This window comes from Entelurus aequoreus, linkage group LG05, assembly GCF_033978785.1.
Source record: "Entelurus aequoreus isolate RoL-2023_Sb linkage group LG05, RoL_Eaeq_v1.1, whole genome shotgun sequence".
Taxonomy (NCBI): Eukaryota; Metazoa; Chordata; class Actinopteri; order Syngnathiformes; family Syngnathidae; genus Entelurus; species Entelurus aequoreus.
Window position 1 is genome coordinate 36,063,977 of NC_084735.1, and position 26,099 is coordinate 36,090,075.

The following is a 26,099-nucleotide window of genomic DNA, read 5'->3' on the forward strand; positions in this document are numbered from 1 at the left end:
GCACTGAGAGCAGGTGGGTAAAGTGTCTTGCCCAAAGACACAACGGCAGTGACTAGGATGGCGGAAGCGGGAATCGAACCTGCAACCCTCAGGTTGATGGCACGGCCACTCTACCAACCGAGCTATACCGCCTAGTGGGCCTAGTTTAAAAAACCCTTTAAGCAAATCTAATTTCATTGACAACCTGGTCTGTTGAAGATAAGGCCCTTTTTTTAAAAATAAAATAAAATAAGATAAATAAATAAAAAACATTTTCTTAGAAAAAAAGAAAGTAAAACAATATAAAAATAATTACATAAAAAAATAGTAATTAATGAAAATGTTAGTGGACCAGCAGCCTGTACAATCATGTGTGCTTCAGGGACTGTGTCCCTTGCAGATGTGTTGTCTATGTTGTGGGAACCAGAATATTGGTAGCAGAAAGAAATAACCCCTTTTGTGTGAGTGGGTGTGGATGAGTGTGCATGGGGGAGGTTGTTTGGGTTGATGCACTGATTGAAAGTGTATCTTGTGTTTTTTCTATGTAGATTTAATTTAAAAAAAAAAATTTTTTTAAATTTTTAAATTTTTTTTTAAATTTTTTAATTTTTTATTTTTTTTTTAGAACAGGCCCGCGGGCGACTCATCTGGTCCTTACGGGCGACCTGGTGCCCGCGGGCACCGCGTTGGTGACCCCTGCTGTACACACTGGCTTTATGTAGGTCAGGGCTTTCCAAAGTGCGGCATGGGGGCCATATGCTGCACACAGATCCTTGTTTAAAAGCCTGAGTCACATTCTCAAAAAATACAGTACAAAAAAACAGCAAAAATGCAAGGAGAAGAAGCTATTATGTTGATGACACTTAAGCCTTTTTTTGTGCAAAATGAAGAATAAAAAAGTACACCGCGTCTTTTGTTTGGTTTGATACTATAGGGCCTACATGGACAAAGCAAAAAGCATTACTACTAATGTAAACAATATATGTGTGTCAAACATGCCTTAACGCATGGATACTTGGAACCTTGAAGAACACTACTAGTATACAGTGCATCCGGAAAGTATTCACTCTTTCCACATTTTGTTATATTACAGACTTATTCCAAAATGGAAAAATCATCTTTGTGGGGGGGGGGCTATGGTATTTTTTTTATTTTTTTTTGTCATAAAGAAATCCAATCATGTGTGCTTACGAACTGTATCCCTGCAGACTGTGTTGATCTATATTGATATATAATGTATATATTGTGTTTTTTTATGTTGATTTAATTTAAAAAATAAAATAAAATAATTTATTTCTTGTGCGGCCCGGTACCAATTGGTCCACGGACCGGTGGTTGGGGACCACTGCTCTAGAGGCACTCTAATGTTTTAGGAATTTGCTGCAAAAATGTTTGTCTCCCAAGTTTTGATGAAGTTTTTATGGCGTCATTCCTGGGCTGGATTTGGCATCAGGGCCGCCAGTTGAATAGCCCTGCCCCAAATCATCCCTATTGTTATTATTACAGGTGATAATAAGGTTATTGTGCAGGTAAGATGTTTCCTGCTGTGAACAGCTACATATGTATGTCTTGTTGTTATTATTTAGTATTACGAGCTTTTCAAACATTAGTTTTATTTCCATGTCCAATTGTGTGTTTTCTAAATTCTTCTCGACAATTATTAGTGTTTTTGCTGATATTTGTGCCTCCTGTGGACAAATAGTTTTTTTAATTGAATTGGGTGCTTCCTTAGGCGCACACTCTAATTCACAATACCTGTGTTGTTTTTACCCCTATGTTTCCATCATGTCCCGTCAAGAATGAAATGATACCACAATAATGGCACTTATTTAAATGTATAGTACAATACTGACTTGGAAACTAGTTACGGCTTCAATTGAGCCCAGATATTTTGTGAACTGTAAACATCTGTTTCACAGTTATTTTTCCATCAGCACAAGCAAACACATGTTTTGTGTAATTGCACAGTGATACAGTGTCCAAATGTGTAACTAACTTCCAGAGACGCGTTCTTACGTTTAAATTAGACCTTCCCCACTCTCTCCGGAACTTTAGATTATGTGTTTTTGTTCACAGGTATGATAACTGCATTGAATATTATTGGACAATCTGTACAAATATTTGTGTCTTTTTAATGTAGTTCTAAATTATTTTTATGGATTTTGTTTCTGCATGTTGCTAGTTTGCTATGCCATGCAGTAATATCTACATCATGTTTAAAAAATATATTTTTGAAATAAAATACATTAACACTTGTGCACCATAATAAAAACAACAGAAAAACTTTTATTTTTCCGATTTTTAAAATAAAAACAATTACAATAATAAGGTAATTCCCTCTCTTAAGTTACCTATACCTAGCTACATGTAAAATATGTTTTAAAAAACTTCGGAACTAAATAATTTATCTCTTATTTCTGATAAAGATGACTTGCAGGTATTTTGTTTTAAATGTTTATATTTACTTTAAAAAAAGAAGACTTTTAAAGGACATTGCTGCTTCTAAGTTTTAGCTAGCTACCTATGTTTGAAAACAAACAAACAAACAAAAAACAGTACTGGGAATAAAACAAGTATTGATGTCTTAACTTTAAAAGTCAGGTCTATAAAACAAACATTTCATTCATATTACATGTTAGTTACGTGTTTAAAGGTCATCTCTGCTCCTATAGCCAGCCAGCCAGGTACGACTACAAACATGTTTTCCTAAATTGGAAATATAGTTATTTGTATTCGAGCTCTTATTTCATCTCTAAAAAATATGACGTTTTTAAGTAACATGAAATACATGTAAAAGGTGACTGAGTTTTAGCTTGCTATAGCAACAAAAATGTGTTTATTAAGGGGAACAAAATAACTTGACATTTTACATATAGGCGACTGTATAGTATATACACATATATATATATATACATAATGAAAATCTAGAAATATTCTTCATCCTTTGTTTATTTTTCCTGTGGACAAAACAAATCTGTTACATTTTGTATTTTGTGTCGCTTGTTCACTGAAAAAAATTATATTTTAATAAAAGTGATTGGTAAGGTACCGTATTGATCACCTAAGTTGTATCACTGTTTTTTTGTTAAATATAAAATGTGAAACATTGCTTACTTTTCCACATTGAAGATAATATGCTATTACATTGGCGTGCAATCGTATTTTCATACAATGCAGAAGTAATAAAAAATTTTTACTAGCGAGTTTTCCTTTTAAAAATACAGTATATAATTAGAATATATATAAGAAGCAGAATTTGGCAAAGTTTTGGATGACAATGACTGGAAATCTGCATTGATACAGACCTGGGGCTGTATGGTTAGTCACATAGCTAAATTAAAGACACTATAGGATACATGTGACACCCACTGTTGACAATGAACCCTTTTCACTTAACTCAACTCTTTTTTTGGTGTTGTTTTTATTCAGTGACACTTCTCTGTATGTTTGGGATTTTTATTTTTGCTGTTACCTTTCCCCCCCCCTTCTAGTCAGTGATTGTGATTCTCTATCTGCTTGTGGTGAAGAGGAAGGCTGTACATTGCTACCCACTGTGAGTGAAATGTAGGACGGAGGGTGGGAGGGGGTGTTATTACTTATATGATTTTTCTGTAATTTAAATTATTTATTTATTTTTTGTTTTTTTTTTGGGGGGGGGGGACAAAAAACAAAAAGAGTGTCTGTTTTCTCAGTACCTGTATTATGATTTCTCTATCAAATGAATAAATAAATATTATTTAAAAAATACAAAATTAAAAAAAATAAATATATATATATATCCATCCATCCATCCATTTTTTACCGCTTATTCCCTTCGGGGTCGCGGGGGGCGCTGGAGCCTATCTCAGCTACAATTGGGCGGGAGGGGGGTACACCCTGGACAAGTCGCCACCTCATCACAGGGCCAACACAGATAGACAAACAATATTCACACTCACATTCACACACTAGGGCCAATTTAGTGTTGCCAATCAACCTATCCCCAGGTGCATGTCTTTGTATATATATATATATATAATTTGATACTATATATTAATAATTTATTAACAATTATTAGTACATTTGGGAATTTTTTTTTTGAAAGGTGACACATTTCCCAGTGTGTAGGGTAAAGTAGGTACATGTGTGTAAAAATATGATTGTCATATCATCGTCAACGTCTGTCGCTCACACACAAACTTGCTAGAGTCCAGTGGGCGGGGCTAAGCGGTGTCCTCTCCGCCACAAATGTTCATGCCGTCTCCATGCGAGAGTTCAGCCGCACCGCGCACTCTAGGAGCTTTCCTGTCTCATATCCATGTTCACTTTGGGTTGGATGTCGTCTTGATTGAACAATAGACGTGATGGTTTCATCTTTGGACAACTTTTTTTTTGGAATGTAGGACATCTGTTTTGCGTCGTCGCCTACAGCTTCTACGTGTGTTTGACCTGCATTTCACACACGCCAGGTAAGAGCCTTCACTGCACTTTTCATACTTGGAAAAGTCGTCTAGTTGTGCTTTCCTGGAGCGTTGGCTCACATTCCCCGCACGTCACCTCCGCAAAGTGAATATTATGTGACATTTTGGGAAATCCTTCAAAATTGGTTGGGGAAATCCTGGATAACTTCCATTGATTGATTGAGACATTTATTAGTAGGTTGCACAGTGAAGTACATATTCCGTACAATTGACCACTAAATGGTAACACCCGAATAAGTTTTTCAACTTGTTTAAGTCGGGGTCATGGATGACACTACCGTGGTACCTCGGGTTTAGGCGAACAGTTTCACCTAAAATATGTCTCATTATTATTGTTTAATATGCTCAAAAAGTATTTGTAAACACACTGAAATCTATTAACCAAGTTTTAGTTCTAAAACGTTATTGTTTCTCATTAAGTCAGCTAGCAATTAGCGTGCTAACTGCTTTTCTGGGAAATGCGCAGAATCACAAAGTTTTTCAGTATCGGGTAATCAATCACGGTTTTACAATGAAACGATAATACTAACTGCGGGTTTTCCATTTCACCGGTAATCGTTACATCGCTCCGTTGGTCCATACATTTTTTCCATCCATCCATTTCCTACCGCTTGTCCCTTTCGGGGTCGCGGGGGGTGCTGGAGCCTATCCCAGCTGCATTCGGGTGGAAGGCAGCTGGGACAAGTCGCCACCTCATCGCAGGGCCAACACAGATAGACAGACAACATTCACACTCACATTCAGCATGGTTGAATTAACAGGGGTTATTGCAGGTGCCTCACAATATGAAGGTTCTGAGTTCAATCCTGGGCTCGGGATCTTTCTGTGTGGAGTTTGCATGTTCCCCCCGGGTACTTCAAAATCATGCACCTGGGGATAGGTTGATTGGCAACACTAAATTGGCCCTAGTGTGTGAATGAATGTGAGTCGCTTCGTTGGTGACTCAGTTTATTTGCTTTTTTGTTGAGTATAGGTTGCATAAAAAGTAACCATAGGGCTAAAGAAAGTTGCAGGTGTCGGTGCTCTGTCAAATTGAGCTGCTTTGTCAAAAAGAGCTACAAGCGCATCAATGCTAAAGTTTTCCTCGAAACAAATTACAAGCAAAGTCAAATATTTTGTGTGGACTGGCCCTGTGTAAACTTTGTCACTTGCGCTACAAGAATAGACATTTGAAAGGCAATTTAAAATAAATAAAGAATAGTGAACAACAGGCTGAATAAGTGTATGTTATATGACGCATAAATAACCAACTGAGAACGTGCCAAGTATGTTAACGTAACATATTATGGTAAGAGTCATTCAAATAACTATAGAATATAGAACATGCTATACTTTTTCCAAACAATCTGTCACTCCTAATCGCTAAATCCCATGAAATCTTATACGTCTAGTCTCTTACGTGAATGAGCTAAATAATATTATTTGATATTTTACGGTAATGTTTTAATAATTTCACACATAAGTCGCTCCTGAGTATAAGTCGCACCCCCGGCCAAAGTATGAAAAAAACTGCGACTTATAGTCCGAAAAATACGGTAAGTCATTATTTTAAATAACATTTATTTAATTGTGTTTTCTGACAAGTAAGACACTGACAGCGTCAGGAAGTTCACATTGTATATTAATGGACAATAAGCAAATCATGTAGACCTGAGATTCTCTAACTGTGGTACGCAGGCTCCATATAGTGGGACTCCAAAGAATCACTTAAATATAATACATTTTATTTAATTCATTATTTAAATATGGTGTTTAATTTTCCTATAGTCAAACACAGAGTTACTCTTCAAGCTGTGTGGGATGCAATAGTGGGCAAAAATATGAAATATAGTTGTTAAATAAAACCTCTGCCTTTGTATTTAATGAATACTTAGGCCTACTATGCTACTGTATTTTAATGTTGGTCATTATGGTGGTACTTGGTATAAAAAGTTAGAGAATCATCGATGTAGACAAATACAGCGTGAGGAAGTTCACATCACCGTTGTTTAAACAGGACTAGCGACTGGTAGCTTTTTTCGACGAAACGGCTCATTTTGACAGAACACCGGCAGTTTGACAAAGAAGGTAAGAAACACTATTCAATGTAAGAAATACCCCTTACAAAAGGTGCATTTCGTGTGGCTCTCCTCTCTGCTCCCTCTCACTGCTCATTGCAGTCTTCGCTATCAAGAGTCCATTTCTTTTGCCATTTTTTTGCATGGTCTTTCATTTTTAAAATGTTTCGCCACAAATGAAGCATTTTCCAGCCAAACAATGGGTAAACAAACTAAAAATATCAATACTACAGTATATTGGCACCTAGAGGAGACCAAACCACTGATTGGCTCAGCATCAGGAAGCATTATTATATTGGAATAAAAGAGTGTAAAGGTAAATAAAGAGTGTAATTTCATGTCCATAGGGCTCTCATTATGTTGAAAAACATATTAAGATGGTGGTAAACAGTTTTTTTTTAATCTTCAAGCTATGAAAATACTTGATTTCTAATGAATGATTCCTACTATTTATTTATTTTCTACTTTTTATTACAGCAATAAACGATTAATAACAAAATAGGTTAAAGACAAGTATACATACAGAATATGACTTGGGGTTTTATATTAACAAGCCTATATCTTCCTGAGAACCAGCATTTGTTTTGGGTTTGGCTCCCAGGAATCTATATCTGGAGCCATTTTTGCCAGCTTGCTGAGGTTGGCCCCGGCAGTAGCAGCAGCAGCAGTGAATAGTAATGAAGAGGATGTGTGCTGACAGCTGAGCGGGTTGAGATGGGTCGCTCCATGGCTGACTCAAGTGGGCTATTCACTGCACCATATGCTCCTTTTACATCATGCTGCTAAAACATTTGGGCCAGCAGCCTCATGACCCGACCGCTATCTCTACCGGTGCTTATCTGCAATACAGAGCAACAAGTCGGACCAGATGACTCTAAAGTATATAAAGCAAAACGTTCCAAAACTGGAAAGGCTGTTTTAACCATATGACTTAATGTCTGACATGGTTATTGCATAAATGAGGACTAGAAGTGGCACAGGGGTATAGTCCCATGATACACAATCATGTGCAATTCAAGCAAGAACCAAGCATGTTTTTGTTTTTGTTTTTAAATAATCTGACTTTTGTCTGACTTGTCCAGGGTGTACCCCGCCTTCTGCCCGATTGTAGCTGAGATAGGCTCCAGCGCCCCCCGCGACCCCGAAGGGAATAAGCGGTAGAAAATGGATGGATGGATGGACTTTTGTCTACCGTATTTTTCGGAGTATAAATCGCTCCGGAGTATAAATCACACCGGCCGAAAATGCATAATAAAGAAGGGAAAAAACATATATAAGTCACACTGGAGTATAAGTTGCATTTTTTGGGGAAATTTATTTGATAAAATCCAACACCAAGAATAGACATTTGAAAGGCAATTTAAAATACATAAAGAATAGTGAAAAACAGGCTGAATAAGTGTACGTTATATGACGCATAAATAACCAACTGAGAATGTGCCTGGTATGTTAACGTAACATATTATGGTAAGAGTCATTCAAATAACTATAACATATAGAACATGCTATACGTTTACCAAACAATTTGTCACTCTTAATCGCTAAATCCCATGAAATCTTATACGTCTAGTCTCTTACGTGAATGAGCTAAATAATATTATTTGATATTTTACGGTAATGTGTTAATAATTTCACACATAAGTCGCTCCTGAGTATAAGTCGCACCCCCGGCCAAACTATGAAAAAAACTGCGACTTATAGTCCGAAAAATACGGTACCTCCTTTCCATGTAATTGTGTTTCCTCTTCCTGCAGAAACTATGCTGTGCCTAAGGTTAGTTAACTGATGGCACAGAGCCTCCTCTCTGATGTTACAGAGCATGTTGCGGGATGAAAGTAGGTTACTGGGCCATGTCCTGCAAGCTTAAACTGAACGCTCGTCTGACTATTGCTAGAGCTGCTTAGTGTGACTGGGCATGCAAAAATGGCAGATGTCTGCGCAGCAGCAAAAGGGCTTGTTTGTGCCCTCTGTCTCTTTAAGGGAACAGAGCCGTGAGCCGTCTTGCTCCACATAAGGATGAATGTTGAATGTTTAAGCTTGAATCATTGCAAACACACATGGAATAAGACTGATATCTGCTTGACTAAATTGCACAAGACGCAAACTACCAGGCCTTAAACATCACTACTGACTAAGATACTGCAAATGTTACTATCAATATCAATACTGTCTGATCCCAGTACTTTTCACCTGACTTCATCGAATGATTTAGGGATTTTGCCTTTAATTTATTAATCATGTTTATAATCAGAATTAAACATATGAAAAATGTATACAATTCAATTTTTTTTAATCAACAAGTTTCCCAGAGGTTGCAAACTACGGTTGCAGAGAAAGGTCACAACAACATAAAGCCACAACATAACAACATGAAGCCACAACAAAACATGGCATGAGATAACAACATTAAGAGATGATGGAAGTGACAGCTGACCAGAAAGTGACATCGATTATAAATGCTTGCTGTCACTTACTTTTCCAACTTTGTTCATTAAAATCAGTTAAATTAAAAAAATGTCACCCCAGCAACCTGGGTCTGTCGGCAAAACCTGGTCCACTGTCACTTTTGCTGTGTCCATCACTTTTGTTGTCACTTAATGTTGTGTTATTGTGACTTTATGGGATATGCACATTGATTGGCCACCAATCAATATTGGCCGATTTTCGTGAACAAGTATGTAATGCCCAAAATAAACGCTGATCCCTTCTGGCTAATGTTGTATTTATTTCCAGTTTCTAGCAGCTAATTATGTATTTCCAAACACAGTGTGGAGCCTCTCCTCTACAATAAGAATAATCACCTCCATTACGACAAACTCTATTTCTTAGTATCTTAAGTATCGTTATCAAGTATTATTATCACTGGACGACGAGGCTTAACATGTTGCACACAGTGAGCAAGCCAGGAGCAGGCATGTTAATACCTAAGATAACTGCTAAGCTAGCTTTAAACATCACACCATGATTGAAATGAGTAATAGATAGTTCAGTTCTTTAGTTCAGTTCAGTTCAGTTTATTTCAAACATGCATTCAATACAATTACAATGTAAGACAATAGTAGTTTTTGCTTTCGTGTAGTTATTGTGTACTATTGACTTTGTTTTGCACAAACAATTGTATGAAATAAAGGAAAAGAAGGAGCTAGTTTTAATATTGTGTTGATATTGCTAAACTGTCAGCACTCACCATAAATACATTGAAAAATGTACAGTTAATACCTGTGATCGGTACTGGTATTGGTATCAATCTCACATGTATATGATCGGTATCAGAATCAGCAGCATAAAACTTTAATCAGAACATTCATAGTTGTGGCGTTTGCATTTATTGTGACCCTTCTCAGCCACCATTGTAAACAATATATCAACAATGTTACAATATTAGAGCAGCAGTAACACTAACAACAACAACAAAACACACATATATTTGTGAAAATAAACGGCATTTGATCATGCTACTATTGATCATATACTGATAATACTCTTGGTATTGATAGTATTGAAATATGAACTGATTCATCCATACCTAATACTGACTTTAAAGGGCAACTGCACTTTTTGGGGAATTTTGCCTTTCGTATCCTTCACCATCATTCTGACAAACAAGAACACACACGTCTTTTTTTTAAAGGATTTTAAAGATGATAGAAACGCTTGCAAGATGCGGCTAATGGGAGTCACTGTTGTAACCTTCAAAGCCCTCTAAAACGACGTCAAAACCCTCCATCGTTTTATATACACACTGCAAAGCCATACATAATGTATTAACAGACGCAATCATAACAAAATGTAATATGTACAATGTTTACTGTATTTTGGTTATTTTATGCAAAGCCGTAACTAATTCTTCGGCGCATTTGTTTCCGTTTCCATAGCAGCGCACTTCCGACTTTCTGGAACAAATGATTTCCCTACTCCCGGAATCAAACGCGAGTGTGTTTTCTAATCATGGCAGACTTGGTAACAGAAAACAAAGAGGACTTTGTTGGGACAAATGAAGATTCACAACCTTATCTTTTTGAAACTAAATAAGTGGAGGATGAACTGCTGGTTATAGAAGCAAGCACAAAGAAGAAGTTGAAACGTTGGAGCAGACGGAAGCCGAGAGCATGCGACATGGTCACTTTGCAAATCTGGAACTTTGAGCCAAGCTATGCCGAATTAATGGATTGCTTACCCAAATCAACTGGAAACATCCCCGGCCAGCTGGACCAAACGGACAACTGTCCATCGAGTGAGTCACTATACTATTGATCATGATACATGCAGCACATCACCGTACACTAAAGTGCATATGCTGTCGATCTAGCTGTGTACAAAGAAATCATGAAATGTGGGCTACAAACAAAACATAATATGATTGTTCATGTTTTTCAGACAGTACAAATTGGTGTTCTATCGCAGTGTTGTACATTACAAACTCAAACGCGCTTTTTGCTGAGGTAGAAGCGAGCTTATCTCTTTCCGTAGTTAGCTTTTAGGGCTAATACCGTAGCACGCTTATGTGTCCGTGCGCTTGAAAGATAATTCTTCAGTGTTCGCTTTTACAATACAATGTCACTATAGCTTGGTTATTATACAGTTTACGGAATGTAAATCAAGTATTGTTGACGGTTTTTTAATGCATTTTTAAAGTGATTTAGAGATAGAATAGATTGTTCTCATTAGCTGAATTGCTAGACACCAAGAACGCGCTGATTTCAATGTTAGGCCATAAAACCCAAAAACTTTTTTCTTCTTGTCTCTCTCTCATAATGACTGTAGATGGTAGGCAAAATTCCCCCAAAAGTGGAGTTCCCATTTAAGATCAGTATCAAACATTGAGCCTTTACAGAAATCATATAGTGCTTGATTGACATTGATTTGACAATGTTTATGACTGTTATTGTACTTTGCAACGGTGTTCAACTGTACTCCCTCGTGGAGCTAAATACGATAACCAATATATTATAAAGTATGATGTAGTGCACTTTCACATAAACCACCGCGATAAAGTATATCTTTCCTACATGTTGACCCAGGAGCAGAGACATTATTTATTGTGTTATTTTGTTTTATTGTTCCTATTATTGGACTATTGTTTTTATTTGTGTTTTTAACTGGGTTTTTATTGGTTGTTTTAATGTTTTAATCATTTACTTAGCTGGGTTGTACAACACTTTGTTTCCGAAGCCCACTAGTGTAAGAGTTTGTTAGGACACTCTACTCTCTTGTTTCAGTACTGATACTGTGCATGAGTGTCTTTGTTAATGTACAGTATATAGTATCGGGACCGCAAGGAGTGTCTGGAAATCTAAATATACGGGCATTTTTCTCAATTTCCCCTCGGGTATTAATAAAATACTTCGGATAGTTTCTGCACGACCCTTGCACTAGTGCAATTAGCGTGCTAGCTGCTTCCCCAGTTAATCAACAGAATCACTAAGTTTTTCAATGTGTGGGTATCAATCACGGTTTTACGATAATTACAATTTGAAACGATAATACTAACAGTGAGGAATTTTTCTGCAGTTTACCAGTAAACGTTACATCTTTAGCTGCAGACCTAGCTGTTTATTTTTATTTTGTACACGAGTAAGACTGCGGTTCTGTTTGGTGACCTTTGTCCGTTTGTCAAGCTAGTTGCTAGCCAAACCGATATGCCTCTGATTATGTTGAGTAACGATGCCATCTTCTGTCTGGAGTTGTAACTACAAGCCACTCAGACAGCCTTTTTTTCGGACCTATTATAAGAAAAAAGAAAGCGCGTAATCCTGTGGCGGTTCAAATTTAGCCATGGCGGGCCACCACAAATAAATTGATGGATAAGAAAACCTTTTTTTTCATGTACAAGATCCCTTTGGGTCTCACATTTTACACTGGCGAGAACGGTTAAGTTAATATACTTTTTAGTGATAAAAAGAACACGATTGACCGGGACTTCATGAATGGTCGACATTAACAGGACTGACTTTAGCGTGTTCCACTTTACTTGACTTTATTTTAGTCTTCATGGTATTTCTCTCTTTATTCCTGCTGACCATTGTTAAACACAGGGAACCTTAAAAATGAAAAACTTGTATTAAGTGCTTTAATTTCAGTAATCTCAGTTAAAGGTAAAGAATGCATGTAATCACAAAGGCCTTCTGCAACTGGCATGACATGAAAGATGTTGCTATCTCATACGCTGACGCTAATGTGCCCTGGCTGATCTCACTCACTGCCTTGAAATGAATGGAGCCATGAGAAGTTTGTCAATAGGCGAGTGGGGCCGGTGATTAGAGGCCCTTTTGAGAGAGCGTTATTGTACCCTGTGGTCAGTAGAATTGACACAGCCTTGAGAAGACCCACTGATGTTTAGTCAGGATCAGAGGTTCTGCCAAGTAATGAAACGATCTGTCACTAAAGTTATTATCAGATGTTGTTACACTTGAATTTCAAAACATTGTCATTATTACTACAAACCACACCTGTGTTGCTAAGCAGCATGATAATGACCCAATAAACACATTTCAAAGAAAGAAAGGATTTTCCTGTAATACACTGATGTCCTTGCAAATGTTATCCATACAGTTTATGTGGTCCAAAGTACAACAGTAGTTGAAAACCAACTATAGTTAAAACACGGTACAGGCCAAAGTGGACCAAATCAGATTTTTTCAACTGGCTGTCTAGTTTACAAAAAAATGTGATCTTTATCAAACTCCAGTATAAATAGGCACCGGCCCCAATGTGGACTCGACGTTGCTTGGATGCGCAGTTCGATAAAGTGAAGCAAAGGAAGTTGACCATATTCCATAAATTAACAAGGAAGTCGCTAATACTACATGGACGCCACAGATCAGCTTGTTAGTGCATATGTTCCGTGGCTGTTGTGTAGAGGAAGTGGGGAGATGATGGAAAACAACTGCAGGAGAAGAAAGAAGAGAACTGCAAAAAGAAAAGTGATCGTTCTGCGCCCACAAATGACGTAGCTCGGCCAAAGATGACGTCCTGATGTGATGCGAAAATATCAGATTTCAAGAACTTTGGCAAAAAAATATCTGGTTTGTGTCACTTGAAAGCAAGAAAATCAGATTTGGTGTCCAGTGTAAACGGAGCTCATAGATTTAAGATAGGAAAAGTCATGCATTGTATCTTTTTGTGGTGCACGGTTCAAGAAGTCTGAAAACCCAGATTTTTGAAGCCTGTTTGGCAAGTCCTGAAGACTAATCATCCCTGCAAAATCATAAATTTTAACTCACTCAGAAATATCTGGGGTATGTAAGGCATATTTCACATACACATAATAAGTGGGTCAGCACTTAGATTAAAATAGCATTGAGGTGCTTTAAGTCGTTTGGAGGTCAAGATTAACTTAAAGAAATACATTTGATAAGAGTTTATTCTGCATTGGGTACAGTACTGACTCTTTACGTGGCACGACCCCTACCCAATAAATATTATTTTCATTTAAAAACACCACTGACCTCGTATGATCATTTTCAATTTCATGCTATTATTACTGTCATTGCAGCTGAAATGTGGCAAATGATCGCTACTCACAAGCAATAAACACCTACTGATGATCTCTTGTACTTTGACACCAGAGTGAAACCGGATATACAGTAGCATCATCACCATTCCAAGGCTATACAACTACTTTACATAAAAAGACTCCTTGTTACATTCTACACATTCTTAATGTAATTGGGAAATTGGCTGATAGAAACTGACCAAAAAAGTCATGCAATTTTGTACGAATATTTATGTGTTACGTCAAAGCCAATGTACTTACATTGCTTTTATTAAAGACATATTGTAACTGTGGCTGCTATTCAGACTCATTTACACTGATATTGTTATTTTTATACTCTGCTGTATTTACTACTCGCTCAGGGGTTTTGCAGGCTTTGTTTTTGGTGATTTTGCGGCAGCTTTTTCACAGAGTTGCTCCCAAGTTGCATTGTTTTGAGTCGGGCTGAACAGTTAATTGCATTTGCAAGTTAATTGCTATGTAATAAAACGCAAAGGCTGAGTTTTGACCGATCACATGACGAGAGAGCGGTGAAGGCAGGAAAATAAGTCAACGCTTTTGCTTTGTGTGGTTAAATACCTGAGTTTGTCAATCAAACTGTGAAAATAAGTAATGCATATTGTGTCACTGTGTCAAAGCGGCATTAAGACAACCATGGCTCTCTCTATTCCGCTGACAAGTACCGACATACAATAAGTGGCTCAAATGTTGCTAGCTTGCATATAGCATTGATCGCTAGCTGGCTTGGCACCACCAACAGCAGGTGTGTTAATGTAAGCGAAGATCTTATAAAGATGATCGCTGACGTTGTGAAAGCTTAACATGAAGGAAGGAAGGCCGCCATGATTTCTTAAGTAGCATAAGGGAGAGACAATGAAAGAAATCACGTCAACATCTCTTTCAACGTAAACAAAGTGCAGGTGTAACAGTGGGCTTTAACTGGCAAACACAAGTCCCCACTGATTGAGAGTTAAGTTGAGCAGTGTTAGCCAATGAGCTAATGGCCAATGGGCTGTCAGAATCACAATCAAAATTATGGGCCAACTCTGTTTAACTCAATCCATTGTCAAGTCCAGCCCGGGACCAGTTCAATTGGCCAGTATGTGCGGTAAAAGTAGTGGGGTTCGGACAAAATTGCAGTGATTGGTTGAATTTGCGATATTAGTGGCAATTGCAACATAGTGAAATTCTGGAGGTTCTGATGTGACGGCTTAAATTTAATGAAACCTTTTCAGAAATATTTTCATGTTCACATTGTAAGTGGACCATCTCTCTAATGATCTCTTTTCAGGTAATTATGTTTACATTTGATCAAACGAACCAACACCAGAGTTAGATGTAAACGAACCACGCAAGTGTGAAAATCATTGTCACAGTGTCAATATTATCATACTTTCTGTATTTACATTTCGCTCTACATTTAATTGCACAGTTGCCTCCCATTTTTCTTACTTAATGTTATTTGGGCAGTGGAACTATGTTTCACATGACTGTGGAGACTATGTCTGGTATTCATGTCACCCTCTTTGACCATGTAACTATGACAGACCAAATGTTCAGCGCGGGTTATATAACTTCCTCTGCAGACGTCATCGCCCTTGCCACTGTCGTTGATCTCTTGCTCCAAAGCACACACTCATTGTCCTCACTAAGCTGCAGGCTATGATTCACAGAGGCATGAAAAAAAGAGATTTCCTCATTTTTCGATACGCCCTTTATTTTTTGAAAATTTGCGGCATGGATTAGGTCGCTTTATTAGCGATAAGCATCTGAACATGAAGTGTGAGGAGTTAGTTATTTCGTTGAATCTTCTTTAAGGGTCAGAAGACATCATTTCTATCACCAGAGTCCTTTTCTCATCTCTGTTCATCAGATTAAGCTGAGCTGATTCACACCACTTGACACTGCTTATACCTTGAATCCATAACACGAGATCACCATAGAGAATTGGGTGTGACTATGGTACTTCAAATATTCCACTCCAATATTATAAATGTTTTTTTTTACAATACACATTGGCCAACTGACTGCGAGTGACCTATTTATGACTCATATCTTTTGCTTAAGGTGTTTGCTGCATGTGCCGTTACAACATGGCCCATCACCACATTGCAGGAGATCACGAACTAGCTAGTTAGCAGATGGGGACCTTTGTTTATTCATTGTGGGAATTCAGTTTTGTTTGTCCCAAACAAAATTATAGTGCACCATAAAGTCATACATAAGGTCTTTTTTTAGTTTCAATAAATATGTCTAGTATAGTAAAACTTGATAGACAAAAGCTGATCAAAAGCAGATTTGGATCATGCGACTCATGTGTTGCTGATTTTTATTTTGGCTTATAAATCTCATTTTCCCCTTTTCAAAGAAGCATATGTGGTCTTGCTGTAGCACGAATGGGTGTCTGTGGTATTTTTTTTAAAGTAACATTGTATTTTTTGAGAGGACTGAATGAACAAGTGGAGGGAGACCCCAAGGATATGCCTGTCAATTTCCCAACAATGTTTAAACACGCTGCCCTCTTGTGGGAATTCAGTAGAAAAATAGTCTGCACATCTGCAGTTTCTAAATCATATAATTATGTGTATTATTAGTTTTTATTCTTTCTGTGCGGCCTGGTACCAAATGATCCATGGCTTTGTACTGGCTCACATCCCGGTGGTTGGGGAGCATGTTATGGAATATAGCCACAATGAATGTTTTCAACACAGCTGCTTATTCAAATAACAACGTCAAATTCAAATTGCAAAGTAAATCGCCAACATGTTGTGCTGTTTGAGCATTTTATAATATTGCCAATGGAATAGTCTCTGTTGTTTTTTCAATGCATATTTCTTGATGCTTCCAGAAGCCCTAAGTGTTAATCCTACATGGCCAAGACATCCTGGTGGTGTAAGAACGTATAGGTTTTAAACCCACATAAAGTCCATCCTATTTAGGGTTGCCGAACCCCTGAAAAAAAGTGAAACATAGCTTTTCTCACTGGTGGCTTTTTTAATTTGTGTAAAACTATTTTTATACTATTTGACTTGAACTTTTATATAATTAAATGCATGTTTTGAAATAATTCATTTATTTTTCATATTTATAAAATTATATTTGTATTTATTATTTATTTAATTAATTGGGAAACTAATTGTTCATAGTGTTTTTGTGTGGATATTACCAAAATTAACAGAGCAAAAGGAATACATGTCTGTTGTCAGACAATCACATTAAAATACTGGATTTGTCCGTAACATAAACCTGACCGGGGATCGAACCTGCTGCCTCTGCCTCAAAAGGTAGAAGTCATTTTTATTTTATATTTCAGATGAGGAATGTTCCGATCAGGGTTTTATTTTATTAAATACAAATGTTTTAGAAAAACAAAGTCAATAGTTAATACTATCTACTACTCGTTAAAATCCAAGGAATTATTTCCTGAGTTTGTAAACATAACAAAAACAACAAAAATAATTTGTCTAATTACTCTTGTATCGATTACATACAGATACTACCTCTGATATTGACATCACCTATTTATGGATCGTTTCGCCCTCTTCTTACGTGTACTGACTTTGCTGACAATGCTGAAACAGATCAACTCTCTAGATATTATTAATCTATTTGTTAATTTCCTGTTAATAGCTGTTTACTTTCTGCTGCAACGTGATTCCATCTACACTTCTTAAACTTCACTAAGCACTTATTTCTTGTTTCTCAGTGTGTAACATGTTTAGCTTTGTTCTCCAGTAGTACTTGATAATAATACTTAAGAAACTATGAAAGGCAGTTTATTTGCCATAATGGATGTCATTATTATTACCTTAGTGCAGCGGCACCACACGGTCTATGGAGACACACAGTTAGCTGTAAGCCACTTGTCAGCCGGGGGACAGCAAATATAGAGTGTCAGCCAGTGGGGATCTGCATTTGTGTTTAGCATTAAACGGCATTATTCGACAATGGCGATCACTAGGGGTGTAACGGTACACAAAAATTTTGGTTCAGTACGTACCTCGGTTTAGAGGTCACAGTTTGGTTAATTTTCGGTACAGTAAGAAAACAACAAAATATAAATTTTTTGGTTATTTATTTACCAAATTTGTAAACAATGGCATACCATACATATACACACAGGGTCCATTGCCAGGGTTAATGTGGTCAACATTTATAAAATAAAAACTAAATAAGATAAGGCTCAGAATGGTTTCTTAACAAAACCTTTCTACATATAAAGTGCTTTTTTTGATTGATTGAGACTTTTATTAGTAGATTGCACAGTACAGTACATATTCCGTACAATTGACCACTAAATGGTCTCTGCCTCCATCATTGCCCCGATCATCACGCACATAATAAACCTATCAATTACACAAGGCCAAGTACCAAAAGATTTTAAGATAGCAAGAGTAACTCCCCTCTTTAAAAAAGGAAGCAAATTGGAACCTGGCAACTACCGACCTGTTTCTATTCTCAGCTCCATTTCGAAAGTAATGGAGAAAATAGTTTATGAACAGGTCGATAGTTACCTTGCCACTAATAAACTCATGTACAAATTCCAATCCGGCTTCAGAACTAACCACTCCACTGACACATGCCTTCTCTATCTGACCGACCACATCAAACATGAGGTGGACGCGGGCAAATACTGCGGCATGGTCATGCTGGACCTTCAGAAGGCCTTTGACACCGTTAACCACGCTATACTGTTGGATAAGCTCAGAGCAATCGGATTTAACAAAACCTCTTGGAGCTGGATGCAGTCTTACTTGGAGGGGAGGGAGCAGGTGGTAGAGGTGAACGGCACCGTGTCCCCCCCCCTCTCGGTGAGCTGTGGAGTCCCCCAAGGCAGTATATTGGGACCTTTACTGTTCCTAATATACATAAACGACATGTCATCGGCATGTGACTGTGAATTGTTTTTGTTTGCGGATGACTCTGCCCTGCTGGTATCCGGCAAGGACAAGTCACAGGTGGAGAAAATCCTCAGTGCTGAGCTCTGTAGAACCTGCACCTGGCTCGCTGACAACAAGCTATCCATCCACTTGGGTAAAACAGAATCCATCCTGTTTGGGTCCCACATCAAACTTAAGAGAGTCAATCACTTCACCATAAAAGTAGGTGACAGTGTCATCACCAGGAAAGATGAGGTCACCTACCTAGGTTCCATTCTAGAGGCTAACCTTTCCTGTGATAAAATGGCAACCAAGGTAATCAAAAAGGTTAACCAACGAACGAGATTTCTCTACAGAATTTCCTCTCTGGTCAACAAAAGCACCTTGAGGATTCTGGCGGGAACTCTCGTTCAACCCTTTTTCGATTACGCATGCACCTCCTGGTACCCTAGCACCTCCAAAACCCTCAAATCTAAACTCCAAACATCTCAGAACAAGCTAGTCAGGTTACTTCTAGACCTCCACCCCAGATCCCACCTCACTCCTACCCACTTCTCTAAAGTGGGCTGGCTCAAGGTGGAGGACAGAGTTAAACAACTTGCACTGAGCCTAGTCTATAAAATCCGCTACACCTCCCTGATACCGAAGTACATGTCAAACTACTTCCTTAACGTAAATGACCGCCATAACCACAACACCAGGGGGTGCTCCACTAACCACGTTAAACCCAGATTCCGAACTAACAAAGGTCTTAACTCATTCTCTTTCTATGCCACATCAATGTGGAATGCGCTCCCAACAGGTATAAAAGAAAGGGCATCTCTATCCTCCTTCAAAACCGCTATAAAAGTTCACCTCCAGGCAGCTACAACCCTAAACTAACACCCTCCCCGGATTGCTAATAATCAAATGTAAACAATCAAATGCAGATTCTTTTTCTTATGCCTTCTGATCTCTCTCTCTCTCTCTCTCTCTCTCTCTCTCTCTCTCTCTCTCTCTCTCTCTCTCTCTCTCTCTCTCTCTCTCTCTCTCTCTCTCTATGTCCACTACTTGATGTCCATATCCCCACCCCCCACCCCACCCCCCCTCCACACTCCTGATTGTAAATAATGTAAATAATTCAATGTGATTATCTTGTGTGATGACTGTATTATGATGATAGTATATATGATAGTATATATCTGTATCATGAATCAATTTAAGTGGACCCCGACTTAAACAAGTTGAAAAACTTATTCGGGTGTTACCATTTAGTGGTCAATTGTACGGAATATGTACTTCACTGTGCAACCTACTAATAAAAGTCTCAATCAATCAATCAAAAATGGTAACACCCGAATGCGTTTTTCAACTTGTTTAAGTCGGGGTCCACGTTAATCAACATTAAACTGCCTCAAGTTGTTGCTCAGATTAAATAAAATGACAAAACTTTTCTTCTACATATAAAAAGTGTAACATTAAACAGTTTCAAGTCAACTCATCATGCTTAATTTACACGCCTTGTCCGGAGTAGTCCGTCTGCCTTCCTGGGAGAACGACCCCGCATAAAGATGCGACCCTGCCGTGGCAAACACCCTGTCATTCATTCATTAACATTTTACAAACTATTTTTGACTCTCACGGAACAAAGTGCATCCTTTTTCAGGCTCAATAACGGACACATATTTTTATTTTTATTTATGTGAGAATTCCGTTTTTCAAGTGGCGGTTGGCAAATGTCATCCTATTTGTTCTGAATACAGTACAGTGTTTATTCTTTAAAATAATAACTAAGACAGGCTTTTTTTAGAAATGTGTTTTCTCCTCTATCAGAGGACGACTTGTATACCAGACCTGGAATTGATTTGAGAGCTTGCTCAAGGACTCTCATAAATTATGAGCATGTTACTCTCTTTGTTACATGTGCATGCCATTCTGTTTGCACTTTTTTGCCTTTCAGCATTCAAACAATATTTCATTGCACTTTTAATCAATCTTGAATACATCTGTCAATGCTCAGACTGAGGAAACTAGACTGCATGATTATTTTCCTTCTTTCCAGTGTGCTAACGCTCATCTTTTTGGTCATTAAAAATGTAGATGTTATTAGCCTAGTTTCTTGGTCAGGCGTATTATGATTATATGCATACTCATTTGTCTTCGAGAGCAGGGTGTCACTGGAGAGTAAATGACGTATGCAGTTATGGAGAGGTAATTACCTGAGCATGTTTTTTGGGGGGGCATGAGGGGTTTAGAAGTAACTTTTGCTTCCTGTGTTTTGCAAATGCAGTTCAGTACAAAGTCCAAGTACCTCAACTTTAACAATAAGAAGCTTACCTTACTTGGGAGGAATGGAGTGAAAAAGGAGAGTTTGCTCTCAACAAAAATGGAAGGCAGTGTTTCATAACAAGGACAATACAGGAGCGCAAGAAAGGAATGAAGACATAAAGTCATATTTTCCATGTCCTGCTTACTGAATGCTGTTTGAGTTCACTGCACGGAGTGAGAGAGCGGCTGGTTGTGGTTTCACAATCACTATCCAGTAAATTCATCTAAAAAAAGACAAAAAACGCTTGTTCTGTTTATTAGCTCAGTCTTTTTCTAAGAGCGTCGACATCTTTGAGTAGTCAGTAAGTGAAACAAAAAATGTGAGTAAAGACGGAGCAGCGGTGCCCTTTCCACCCGCGCCCTAGAATGGTGACCCACATATTTAGCCTGACCAGCAGCACACTATAACAAGTCCGGAATAATGTGATGATTCATTGTGGATTGTAAGCATATCATTTGGAGGAAATTTCCACATAGATGTTTTTTCAAGTGGATGAATATTTGCTTTAGGCATCTGCTTCTCGCACTGAAACAAGGTGGACACTTACTGTATCATATCATGCTGGCTATGTGTGGGGCGTGTTTAGTGTATCATAAAAATCATTTTGTGTTTTCCTGTAAGCGTAAAAAGGAAACATGCGTTTTTAGGGGAAGTGTATTGTTGTTAACATTTTAGCAGTTTTACAAAGCCTCTTGAATCAAATTATGACCTATCCAGAAATTGATAGTAGGGCTGCACAAAATAATCGACATCGAGGTTTTAATTTATGTGATTATTAATTGCAAGAGGCGGAGGGTTTTTGTTTTCTCTCTTCCATCTTCACATTGAATCAGAATTATCGAGCCTTGCATCCTTGGCCTGCCGACTAATCAAAAGTGGTTACAGGATACAGTGCTGCAGCCGATGCAGTCAGTATGCTAATGACAAACACCATTTGCGTTGTTTTACTGTACAGTATCTTAAAAAAGTTTTAATGGTGACAGTGTAAAATGGCTGAAGGAACTTCTTCAGTGAAAGTAGTACGATGCCTGTCAACTTAGTTCAAAATGGGTAGCCAACAACGAGGCTGTTTTATACATAAACCCCAATTTTTTTAAAGTAGATCATTGCATATTGTTTTGCAACTTGAGACAATAATGTTGATTGACAGTCTAAAAGTAACATGTTGTAAAGTAACTTGTTGTCTTTCACTCATCATTCTAGCAGTTCTGTGCATCTAAATGAATAAAATCTAAAAATTACAAACCAAATTGCTATTGCAATTTTTGGCTGAAAAATCACAATTAGGTTTTTTTTGGGCTCTGTACCGAGGATGTCGTTGTGGCTTGTGCAGCCCTTTGAGACACTTGTGATTTAGGGCTATATAAATAAACATTGATTGATTGATTGATTGATTCTCAAAATCGTGCAGCCCTAATTGATGGTATCGGTACCAAGGGTAGTAGTATTAGTATCAATATCAATTCCAGAGTGAAAAGGTCTTTGTGTTTATTGTCAAAAACTGCATCCAATTTCAAATAATTCTCCTCACTTTGAACACTATACATAACCTCGTCCCACATCATATCTTTTCAACCTGTTCCATGTTGCCACACACTCCGGTTGTTTCAGATCCTCGTCGTCTCTCCATCTCACTGTCTCCTCATCTCGTTTGTCAAAAATTATTTGTTTGGAACTGCTTATTCATTTTAATTTGAGCTATGTATTGTTTTAAATTGACATCTGTAAGTTAAATTTTTTTCCATCTGTTTATGGCTTATTTTCAAATTTTTCCGATGTTTATATTTTTGGTCCCTATTTCTTGTTTTGTACGGTGTCCTTGAGTGCCTAGAAAAGCGCGTTATGAACAGAATGAATGATTATTATTATTATTATAATTATAAACTCAGGGAAGAAGTCTTTGGATTTTGAGGCCAAAATGCCAAAAGTTTTGAATGAGAACCAAAAGTAGTTTTTGCTTTTGTTTATTTATTTTGCACCTTTGCCTTCATTTTGCTCTAACAACAGTTTCATTATGTTGTTTATTTTGTCCTATATTTGTGGTTTTATTTATTGTTACATTTTTGTGATTTTTCTAAAAAGAAAAACCAAAAAAATACTAAAATGTATCAATATCAGTATTAATGTTCCCATACATACCTTTTAACATCCATCCATCCATCCATCCATTTTCTACCGCTTGTCCCTTTCGGGGTCGCGGGGGGTGCTGGAGCCTATCTCAGCTGCATTCGGGCGGAAGGCGGGGTACACCCTGGACTCATCGCAGGGCCAACATCGACAGACAGACAACATTCACACTCACATTCACACATTAGGGCCAATTTAGTGTTGCCAACATTTACATTTGAAAATAAGAGAAATTTCCTCGAAAAAAGGTGAAAATAAGGAAAGCGTACAATGAATTTCCTGGAAAATGGGGTAAAATAAGGAAAAAATATAGGTTGAGGTGTTTTCTGTGACGTAATGTAATGCGGGAGGATGTTTTATTCCTAACACAGCCTTTATTCCCATATCAGTAGCATGTCTGTTTCTCAAGTAAAGCAGTAATGTGAAGTGTCTGTCAGGAATGTCTGTCAATTGCAGAGGATGTCATTTCACAATAAAAGCAAAAAATATGTACCAAAACTATACTAAAGAATATAATAACATACAGTATGACTTGTATGACTTAGTCAACTCAACAAGTGTGTGTGCTGGGGAAAATATATGACAGCATGCTTTTATTTTAAAGGCATGTTTTACAGTGGATATTTATCAATGTTAAAATCTTAGTACATTGCCCGTTCGGTTATTACAGGTTTTATGATGGTGACAGTTTGACCCTCAATCGAAATATTTTGTGTACATGTTCTGTTTTTCAGTAGTACTCAATTTTCCTCTGGCCATCTAAAAACTGTTGGGCGTGAACGTGAGCTTAACGGCTGTGTTTGTGTGTCGGCCGCGTGATTGACTGCTGATCAATCCAGGGAGTGGTGCCCCACCTCTCTCGCCTTAAGTCTGCATGGAATTTACTCTGAATTGTTTGTGATAAATAAAGTTCCTTAGCAACCCCATTCCTTCTCGTTTCCCTTCATAGTGTAGGGATGAGGGGTGTTCAAAGTCTGGCCCAGAAAACAGTTTAAAAAGTTAAAATGTTACAAGTTCTCACACTAATGCTAGTATATGTTTTCTTTCTTAACTGTAACTCAAAGCTCGGCTTTTCTTTAAATATATTACACCGCTTAGCTTTTGTTGACCTACATTGGTTTCAGCGTACAGTGGAACCTGCTTAAGTCGGTCCTGCTAATATTGAACCCCGTCTGTCGAACAACAACGCCAAAGTGCACCCTGTTGTTATTATTATTATTATTATTATTATTATTATTATTATTATTATTATTAATGTTAAAAAGTGTATGCTTAAGTCAACATGGGCATTTATGGTCAACCGCTTACCTGTGAATGAAATTTGAGACCTTAAAGGGTAATTTTGATGAAAATTCCTATTATTCTTAAAGTTTTCTTAAAAAACAAATGCTGAATTTGCACATTTCCTGATCAAATACAAGACAAAAATATGAGATGAGGCTGTGGCGAGCTGAGCCTACCATATGCAATCCTTCATAAACTGGGTTGGACAGTATGTTCCCATTTGTGTTTGTCATCATGTTGGCTATACAGTATAATGTTAACTTTGCAGAAATATTTGTTACACACCATGATTCTCTACAGCCTGTGTACTATATTTAAATATACATCTGACACCATTATCACTTTTTCTGGACAAAAAAACAGCAGATACTTGACAGACGGCAAGACGCACAGTACTTTGCCTCATTGTGAGTTGGCAGGGGCTTGTTGCTGCCGTTTTTATTCCACAATGTGCATGTGTTAGCCTCCTCTTAAAGAAGTCATATTTTGATTTTTTCTTCTTCATTTAAAGCACTTCCTTGTGGTCTACATTACATGTAATGGTGGTTCTTTAGTCAATATTTTGCATATATTTGATTTTTCAGACCACCTTCAAGCCGCATTCTGGCTGTCTCTTTAAAATGCTCTATTTTGTGGGCGGTCTAATTTACGTGCCAAAACCCGCCTCCAGGCCAAGCCCCCTTCGACTGTGTCTCCTCCCCATCCACGATTGAATATACTGACCGATATAAGTTAGAACTATACATTTCTTTTTATTAGAAATGGCTACAGCAGGGGATTTTGGTATGCATGTGCATGTACGAGTCAGTCTGCCCTACAACAGGAGGATAGGGAAAAATGAGGAACTCATTGACTACAACTGAATGAAAATGTCAGACTTGTGCAGAGCTCTTTGGGTAAACCTCTACCATATAAGCAAGTTTGAAACATGGCGAGATTGTTTTATGAATATCTCCGCCATGCCTTCCTGGTTTGATTTTACATTTTCGGGATTCATGGGGATCCCAAATACACAAAAATAGGTGCCTGATATGCTGAGATGCATAATAGGGCCCCTTTAACGCATCATTGTCCCTCTTACAGTTACACCACACTTTCATTTTCATTTATTTTATTTATTTATTTCAGGCAATGACATAAAAAAAGTGCAAAAGGTAATGTATAGTATTTAATGCATGATTGTCCAGTTTTGCCTGAAAGGGAGTGGGAAGAAGATAATTTATTTAATCCCACCCCCAGTTCTCCATTAAGTGATTATTCACATGAGTTTCACTCTTACTTTGTTAAAGGATTACAATACAAATGTTGTATCATAGTGGCATTACCACAGGTAACAATAATTATTACACTGTAACAATAATTTGTATCATCAATGTAGGAATAATTAATATACCAACAAGGGTAATAGACAACATAGCAATAATGGTAAGGAAACATTGAGCACATGTTAACACTTTGAGACAGAGTATAGCAGCAGGTCAAATTAAAGACCCTCATCTCTATATTTGA

At 37.6% G+C, this 26,099-nt stretch overlaps 1 protein-coding gene across 2 annotated transcripts in view; it reads left to right on the forward strand.

Moving 5' to 3' along the window:
• Positions 1-4,165: 4,165 nt before the first annotated feature.
• npas2 (neuronal PAS domain protein 2) overlaps positions 4,166-26,099 on the forward strand; it is a 103,985-nt gene continuing 82,051 nt past the window's right edge. The window contains exons 1-2 of one of the 2 annotated variants that reach the window (XM_062048019.1): positions 4,166-4,427; positions 10,372-10,730. The gene's annotated coding sequence lies outside the window, so the exon portion shown is untranslated. The remainder of the gene's footprint in view (positions 4,428-10,371; positions 10,731-26,099) is intronic. The other variant, XM_062048018.1, reaches the window with a different exon arrangement.